Source organism: Propithecus coquereli, unplaced genomic scaffold, assembly GCF_000956105.1.
Source record: "Propithecus coquereli isolate 6110/MARCELLA unplaced genomic scaffold, Pcoq_1.0 Scaffold92, whole genome shotgun sequence".
Classification (NCBI taxonomy): domain Eukaryota; kingdom Metazoa; phylum Chordata; class Mammalia; order Primates; family Indriidae; genus Propithecus; species Propithecus coquereli.
In genome coordinates, this window is record NW_012155507.1 from 6,586,959 (window position 1) to 6,596,725 (window position 9,767).

Genomic DNA, 9,767 nt, shown 5'->3' on the forward strand with positions numbered 1-9,767 from the left:
TCAATCTTACACAGATAGTCCCCTGGCTACCACTCCACTTTGCTTTCCACGCCTACATTTTGCCTCTGTTGCCTCTGGTGACATCTAGTGGGAGAGGTTTATTGCCTGGGATAGACAGGGAGGAGACAGTATCCATTTATGATTTGTGGGATTGGCAAAGTTCTCTAAATTCCAATCAAATCTCCTTTCTTCTGCTAAAGTTTTCCAGATAAAATTGTTACAATCACATTCATTTTTTTCCTTTACACTTAATACCATTGGAGGACCTGGGTATGGCCAGCATCCAAATGCTAATTTTTTCTCTCCTTTGGTATATTTGTTGGTTTCTCTGAGATTCCCCTTCTGGGGAAATCCAGTTACAGTCTTTTGGAGAGGATGATGCAGGACAGCTCTAGCATCCCAGGTGAAGACAACTTATACCTGAAGGAAGCCCTCTTTAGTAGTAGTAGCCTTTTACAAGATAGCTCACAGCTGGTTACTTTTTGTGGGGCTCACATATGGCCTACAAGAAAATGCAACTTTGCCCGGCCCATGTGAAAATTACAAATCATTCCCAAAGCGATACTTTCTCTCTGTATTCTGTCAACACTGGCCCTCTCTAGTCACGGCATTTTGACTTTAGATATTTTCTAGGCATATGTCAGATAATAGTCCCTACAACACTCAAATTCGAGGTGATATGTATCAAGCTCTTGAGGTGTGCCCCACCCTAATTTGACTTGAGATGGTGGCAGAGGGGCAGGGGGGAGATTATAACACCACTGCCCTTCCTTCTATAGTGTAAAAATTCTTAAGTTGATAAATTTGGTTCAAAGCTTATGTTTACATATAAAATTTAGTTGGAAAAAGAAAAAAAACAGCTACACAGAAGAGAACCTTTTTTCCTTAGGTCAAACAGACAGTTATAGTACAAAGCTTGGACTACAGTTTGGATAAAATAATTATATTGCTATGCAGCCATCCAAAGTTTGCTAAAAGTTGTCACTCACCTAATATTGTTGCTTGTAACTTCTCATCACATATATAGTAAGATAATTTATTTTACTCAAAGGTCCTAATCTTGGGAGAAGCCTCAAACTAAAAAAATTAGGCTTTGAGTTTGAAATGGAAGGGATCTCTCCATGTACATGAAATCACCAACTCAAAGTGTCAACCATTTTTATGGTACCAAAATCATGTTCTCAATGAAAGGAGAAAGTCTTTGAAAGAGTTTACAAAAAGCAGCTGCATTTGGAGTATGCATAGTGTCTGTATATATATGAACATCCTTTTCAATTATTTACAGATTCCATACTTCAGATTATTTAGCAGGTCCAGGTATCTTGGTCAGAGTGAAAAAAATATTTTTTTAAATGAGTTTGACTGTCTTAGTATGATTTGAAAAAAGAAAAAGCAAAATAACACCAAATACAAATAAGCAAAATAAGGAACAGTTGTGTTCAACTAAGGGAAATATATGTATCTATTCAACAAAAATATTTATTAAGTGCCTACTATATGTCCAACAATATTTTAGATTCTGGGGATATGGCAGCTAGCTAGAGAGACAATGTCCTTGCTCTCAAACATGAAGAAAAAAACATGTTAATGGATTAAATAGGAATGAGGAAGGAGCTACTTTAGATTCAGAGGTCAGAGTAGATTTATATAAGAAGGGGACATTTGAGCTTGGACTGAAATGGCAACAGGGAACCAGTTTTGTAAAAACGAGGCATAGGATTACAGGCAGAGGGAAGGAAAAATGCAAAGGCCTTGTGGTTGTAATGTGCATGGGCATTTGAGAAATGCAAAGAAGGCCATTGTAGCTACAGGGTAGTGAATGAGGAGACGGTGTTACAAGATGAGGTTGAAGAGGTAGGCAGAAATTAGATTGATAGGGCCTGAAGTGACATGGGGTTTGTTTCTATTATATGTACAATGGCAATAGGAAGGCATTGGAGTATTTTGAAGAGGAGAGTGCAATGTGAATTACATTTTAAAAATATTACCTTTATAAAGATTAGAATATAGAGGGTCAAACATGGAAGGGGAGAGAATATTTAGGATTTTGTTACAGTAGTCCAAGTGAGAAATGATGGTGGCTTGGATTGAATTGTAGACATCAAGAGAAGTGGTCAAATTCAATTTATATTCTGGACTAGAGTAAACAGGACTTGATGCTAGATTAGATGTTGCGAAGATTTTGTGAGGGGAGAAGTGAAATAAATAGTCTAGGTTTCGCTTGACCTAATGATGTCAGTTGATTAGATAGGAAGACTGGGGAGGGGAACTTTTTTGGAGGGGAGAGAAATCAAGAGTGTAATTAAATTTTAAGTGTGTATTAGAAAACTATAGTTGGATTTGAAAATGAATTACTATCCATATCTTCCTCACCCCCTACCCCCGATACTTTGAAACATTTTTGGACTGCTATGATACTTTCAGTATCATTCTTGTGTACTCAAAATCTTAGATTTTTCAAATAAAATGAAGTTCAATATATTACAATTTAACATACTTCCTAATAATATCACTATTATTTTATAAAGTTAAATTTAGATCTTATAAGGGACTTGAATTTGTCATGGAAAAATCAATGTAAATAGAATAATAACTACCATATTTAGGTAAATTTAACTTTGGCTACTGGGATTGATTAGTTAATTCTTCAATGTTTAAAAGCTTCTACTCATGAAACAGCAATTAACCAACCAACATTTTCTTCCTCCCATCAAAAAACAACCTTCATTTGAAACTTAAAAGCTCTTGAGTTGATGTTGCTTTAGCGTAAAGGCTGTTTAATATTCCTTGTAAACACTCAACGTGTCCACAAATTAGGCCCATTAGTCTTATATAAAGTGTAGATAACATTGGCCATAGGTAATCTCTAAGGTCATGCTCTTGATAATAATAAATACTTCCAACCATCTTTGCTTACTGATCATTCAGTCTGAAAATCACTTTTTTTTCCCTTTTTGCTCTCTGTGCAACCATTCATAAAAACATACATGTTCTAATTACCATCTTCTGTAAGTCTTCAAAAGAAGAATGCTGAAATCTTTGGGCTATCGAATTATCCAAAATGCAATTCCTTTAGTCAAAATAGCATGCAGGACGGAGGAAAAAAAAACATATCTTAGCCTCTGTGGGCAATTAGCTATGGAAGAATAGGAAACAAATGAGGTAATGCTGTGGGTGAGTTTTAAGCATCCTCTTCTATGGGAGGCTGTATTGTAGGCTTTTCTTTTTTACCCCTTTTATTAGCTTGAAGCCCCATTAGAAAATGTTTAAAATCCATGTTATATTCCATGTACTGGTAATCTTTGTGAATAGCCTAAGGGAGTGCATATGGCTCAGTTTTCAAATCTAAATCTCCTTCTTAATTAGGGCAGCTTTCTAAAAATCTATTATGATTCTTGTTGGGGCTCGGAAAATTTTGGGCATGCTGAGTACTTTGAACTAAAGGAGATTGGAAGGCCTCAGAAGTAGCCTCAGAAGCAAGTTCTCGCTGCCCTTCTCCTGCCCTCCTGTCTCCATCCCTCTTTCTCTCTGAAGTGAGTCAGAAACCAGAATTCCTCTTCCTCAAAGTAGGTCATACAAATTAGAATCCCTCTCCCCCAAATCAAGCCATAAAACCTAGACATATTACTCTAACTTCAACTGCCTTTCTGTGTAGGAGCTGGCCACAAAAAAAAAAAAAAAATTCTGACCTACCAGTCTAGTAATGGGGCATAAGATCCTCATTCCAGAGGGACCATATCCTATACCCGGGAAGAAGGAATGCTACGCAGAGAGGCCAAGAAGAATCTGAACAGACAGATCTTGCTGGGTTTCGCCCTATCAGTCTCTTCCCATTAGATCATATCCTTTTTGTGCAGTCACATTTCTATATGGCTGTCTATTCTTCATTGAATCTAAGCATAAAAATAGACAGTTTTCCCTGAGTCTTTGGGTCTTGATTTCTGAAAGGTCCTGTGTTATGTAAAGCTTCGATTAAATAAATTTGTTATGCTTTTATCTTGTTGTAGGAGGGTTGGCCATGACCCTCAGGATGAGTGAGGAAAGGTAGCACACCTTTCCATTCCTACCTTTTCCAGAAAAGATCCACAGAAACACATAGAATTGTCCCATATCTGCCAAGCCTGGAGTGCCTCACTTGGAAAGCTTTAGGAAGCACAATAGGCACATCCACCTTTTAGTGAGAAATCTTTCAGGCTCATGTCTTCCCCCAGATTATAGGCAAGGGGAAACACTCAGAGAGCTATATTAAGAAAGGTACAAGAATGGAACTATTAACAAGCAATTGACACGTGTCTGTAAATAAAAGTTGATCATTTCACATTTGGTCTTGGCTTGTGAAGGATGTAATTTGGGATTAAAAATAAACATACTGGAACATACATCCTGATCAGAAACATTCATATGCACAGCTGGAAACAGATACTGCAATCTGAAAGTATAATTAAGATTTACCATCTCTATTTATAGAGTACAAGCATAGCAAATTCATTGTCTTTAAATGTGGAGGTTCAAAAAGTGTTAGGGGGAGAGGAAATATTAACTATGAGTAAAATGGCATACAATACATCAAACAGCTGCATTTGAATTTAGGGTTAAAGAAAGCAACATGGGGAAAACTGAAATACAAATGAAAATTATACATACAAAGGGAAAAATATTTCAATGAAAGCCAAGGAAATACCCCTTAATCCTCTAAGAGAACTGTTGTTTCCTTGAGTTAAGTAAACATGTCTGCTGAGATACAGAGCATTAATGTGTAGGTATTTAAGACAAAATAACTTTGGAAATAGAGTGGACAATGTTTTCTTGCAAGTGAATGATTTGCAATGGTAACAAAGCCCCTTTTCCCTGACGAATCCCATTACTTAGTAGTCATTAAGTGAAGGGTTCCTCCAAATACACATGGAGAGGCCAATAGGCAATTGTTGATAGGAAAAGCCTTTCAAATGAATGCATTGCTGCTCTGAAAGAGACTTAAAAGAATTTTAATTTTTCATATTCTTAAATCCTTTATTACAGTATTCATAATAATCAGATAAAGTAAATTTAAATGATTCACCAAATCAATTTACATTTCAAAATGTAGAAATTGTATGGATGAGCTACTTGAATCAGATATCCTTGGGATTAGTACTTTGGAACATCCCTGGAGGGGACAGTGTTGTGATTTCTTGTGTTCTGTGTATGCTTTATTATATTTTTTATTCTATCAGTAGGCTAGCCTTGTAGTCAGGTTCTGTTGTCAGTTCATAAAAACTAGAGGAAAAAATCAATTACAGAGGTATTTCAGAAGGGATAGATTAGAACGTTTTTGGTTGTTTCTTCTTTGACAAATGGATTTACAAAGAGTCTTTTAGAGCCATCACTAGTCCTCTTCCAAGGTGGGCTCCTGAGCTTTGAATTGTCCTGTAAAGAAGGCAGTCACTTGTGTCTTGGTTTATGGGAAACACTAAGCAATGTGTATCTCCTTCCCACACCTTTGATGGCATAGGTGTTTAGCCCAAGGACATTTTCCTCTCTTATTAACGTGCCTGGTTTAGGGAGCAGCACAGAGGCTTTATTTGAAAGTGTCCTTTTTCACAACCAAAGAAGTACTGTTTCCAGAGTTGTACCAAATAAGCAGCTATTGACATAGTCATTTACAGTTAAACACTTTCTTAGAATCTTTAATAATTTGAATACTTTAAGATAATTTGATGCCTAATCGCTATTCAATATTTGCTTCCCAAAATGTAGTGGAATTATGGGAAATGAAACTCAGCAGGGTTCTCTTGGTTGTTTTTACTTCTGATTCATTAAGATCATCATGTATTCGAGGAGTTAGTAAGAGCGAAGGGCAATTGATGCTGGCAGAGGCTGCACAGAACATGCCTTTTTGGTGCACCTAAACTGAAAGCCTTTGGTAGGCAGAATTGTTGCCTCCAAGAAGATTCCCCTCAATAATCTCCAGGACTGTGTATGTACCTTACATGACGAAACAGACTTTGCCATGGTTAAGTTACTAATCAGCTGATTTTAAAATGGGGATATTATCCTGGATTATCTGGGCCATTAGTGGGGTGGGGCAATGTAATCACATGAGGCCTTAAAAGCAGCAAAAGGCAGAAAGGGAAGTCAGAGAGATTTAGAGGACAAATTTTCCACACTGTTTATAGCTTTGAAGATGAAAGGTGCCTTGAGCCAAGGAATGTGTGTGGTCTCTAGAAGCTGAGAACAATGCCCAACTGATAACCAGTAAGGAAATGGAAGCTCAGTCCTATAGCTGCATGGAACTGAATTTGCTCAACAATTTGAATGATCCCAGAAGTAGATTCTCCTCTATAGCCTCCAGAAAAGCCATTGGACAACACCTTGATTTCAGCCTTGTGAGACTCTAGGCAGAGTACCCAGCAAAGCCCACTTGGCCTTCTGTTCTAGAGAACTGTCAGATAATACATAGTTGTCATTTGAAGCCACTGTTTATGGTGATTTGTTATAAAAGTGATGGAAAACCAAAAACCATAAGTTGACGCTAGTAATATACAGGCTGCTTATAAATAATTATAGGATCTACCACTGCATCTGATTATTTTCTTTTGTCTGATACTTGGCAAACCCACTCCATGAATCCAAAACCATAGATTTCTGATTCCCCATGATATTTGGTGATCTTCTACGTGGACACCAGTTACCTTGCTACCGCACGTAGCCACTAACTCCTCACCATGCACTACAGTCATTTACCAGGTCTGCTTCTAGCCTCTGTTTCTGCTCATTAGTTTGAGCCACAACAAATAAAATTGCTTTCCCATGAAATTTAAACAAACATTAAGAACATAATAAAAAAGAATCAAATCTGGCTTTTTTTGTGTTGACATGAAACTCCTTATTTTGAAATATTTTTAGATTCATAGAAAAGCTGCAAAGATAGTACCATTAATGGATGTTTTGAAATGGATTTTGAGGGATGATAAGGAGTTTGAATGTTGGCAGATCAGTTGTGCTAGATCATATAATCTGTTGAATAGTAGTGCCAAATAAACTTTAAGTTGGCCTAGACATGGATGGATGAAAGAGTGTCATTTCACTTTCCTAAGTCATGACGCATTACCAATAGCAGTGGCAACCTTACTTGCACTATGACATCTAGTACAAAAGAGCATTAGAGACTGGATCAGGGGAGGAAAATAAAACATAGTTAAATTGCTTAAATGCAAATTAAAAGGAAAAATATAAACGAATATAAATGTACAAACTTAATTCTCTTTAAGTGTGTGGAAAATCTCTTTGTGGAAGAAATGTAAACTGTTTACTCATGCTTCTTTACTGATTTTCAAATCGCCATTTCATAATATTTGAGTTTCTATCATCTCAGCATACTGACAAACTGTACTAAATTCCATTTGATTGGATATGGAGCTTCGAATGTGGAGTACAGGAAAACAGAGGTCACCCTTAGTTATTTAGACAATAGCCAGCGGTGGGGAACATTTTCATGTTGGAAGGCCACATTAATTTTAGCTGTAATCAAATAAGGTTGCATACAAGACACTTCAATTAGATATACTTAAAAATGTACATTATTTTGTAAAAATCTAACTACTATGTACTTAATAATTTCAAAAAATGAAAACTATTCGTTAATTTTAAAGTTAACTTTTTAATGACTTCGTTGTGTCTACTTTTTGTTGGAAAGCATTTGAATATGTGGTCGCAGCATGGAGGTCTCCAGATTCAGTTAATCTCCTAGAAGGTATCAGTCATTTCTGACCTTAAGGGTGTCTTGATTTGGGTTAGGTAGGAGAATGTAGATTCATAGCAATAAGTGGTTGAAAAGCAAGAAAGCATTTTTCAGGCATGTTGCCAAAGACATGGGTATTCTACTGCATTTTTCCATATTTCAATTGGATCTTTCTTAGCATCAAACAATGACTTTAAAATGGCATTTACTGAGAGCTCAATCAATTCCATCTGCAGTTCTTTAGGTGCCTTGATGATATCAACTAGGTGAGGCTGAAATGCTAATTTGAGTCTGATGTCATGATTTTCAAAGTCAGTGAACCTTTCATTGTATTCTCCAGTTGATAGGTCTATAACAGCTGTGTATGCTTCAAATGATTCACATATATCATCCTGCTCATCAGTGACCTTTGCTAACTAGGGAAAATGTTCATCTGAATTTCCCTTTTGAAGAAGAAGTGTTTTGAAAAAAAGATAGCTCTTTTCAAAATGCTTGAATTTTTGGCCACATATCATATATAGACTCAGTTTTACCTTGCAAAGAAATATTCAAGTTATTTTCATTTGACATGATATCACGCAGAAATGTTGCATTCTTATAGAAATAAATCTTCTTTCAATAATTCGCATTACTGATTCTGTTCTTCATAAAATTTATCTGTTCTCGCAGAGACAAAATTTGACTAACACCTATCCCTGCAATGGCCAGCACACTTTAGAATGATATGGCAAATCTACACTGAACACCTCATCGTTCAACTTTAGCATGCTGCGAAACTGATGATGCTATGTTGCATTTGCATAAATATAGTTAATAATACAACTTGTTGTGAAGTGTCACTTAAAATGATAGCTTTAGCACAGAGATTTTGCTAATGCAAGATACAATGAAAAGAAATGAGAGCATCTAGATCTGTTAATACTTTTTGTACCTGTGCAATAAACCCTTCATGTTTTCCTGTCATGGAAGGTATACCACCTGTACAGACACTCAGTAAGTTTGCCAAATTCAGTCCAACTTCATGACATTTATCTTGAAAGTTGTTGAAGATATCTATTCCATGTGTTCTGTTTGCAAGAGTGCCCAAAGTGAATAACTCTTTGTAGCAAAGAAAATCTTCTGTTATGACCCAAAGGAAGTATAAAACCTGCGTCAAGTCAGTAGTATCAGTTGATTCATCCAAAGTAATTGAATAATATATATTTTCCTTTTGAAGTATTGCATGAAGTTGTTCTGTTAATTTGAAGGCTAATTCATGCTGCTGATCAGTTATGGTTCTCCTTGAAAGGGGCAATTATTTGTACTTTGAAACGTAATCAGGGTCTAAGCATACAACAAATTTGCCAGTGCATTCTTTCGCAATGTCTACATCACTGAGTGGCTCCCCTTTTCTCCCAAGTATATAAGCTACTTTATAAGTTGCTTCAGTGGCATTATTTCCAGGTGTTATTGCTGCTTGAAAGAATTGTCTTTGCTTGTGCTTTTCATCTTTTAATTTCTGCAATACGACCTTTTGCATCTCTTCCTCCAATTTAAAATGTTTGTGGCCCTCATAAGTTTTATAAAGCTGATGAGCACTGAATTTCTTTAATGTTGATATTGCAGTATCACAAAGCAAACAAATCATATTATCTTTAGCAGAAACAAGATAATATTGCAATTACCAATCCTCATTAAAAAATCTCTTTTCATCCTTCAGTGTTCTCTTGGTCTTCTTTGACATGATGGTCTGTTAACCAGACAGAATTAAAAAATACTGTCAAGTTGTGCAACTATTCACAGATTCCGCTTAAAACAGAAACACAGTACACCATTGTCAAAAGCTGATAACAGACTGGCGCACTCAACCCCAATAAACTCTCGCCAACCAGCCTAGTGCAGTAGTGGCACCAGTCAGGCGGGGGAAGTTAGAACTAAACCATGAGCATAGCAGCTGCCAATTTAGCTCTTATGGCTTACCAATGTTCTAATTGTGCTGGTCAGTCTGGGAAGATTATTTCATTGAAACTTGTTTTATTCTTTGGTATTTTAAATATATTCATTTTTA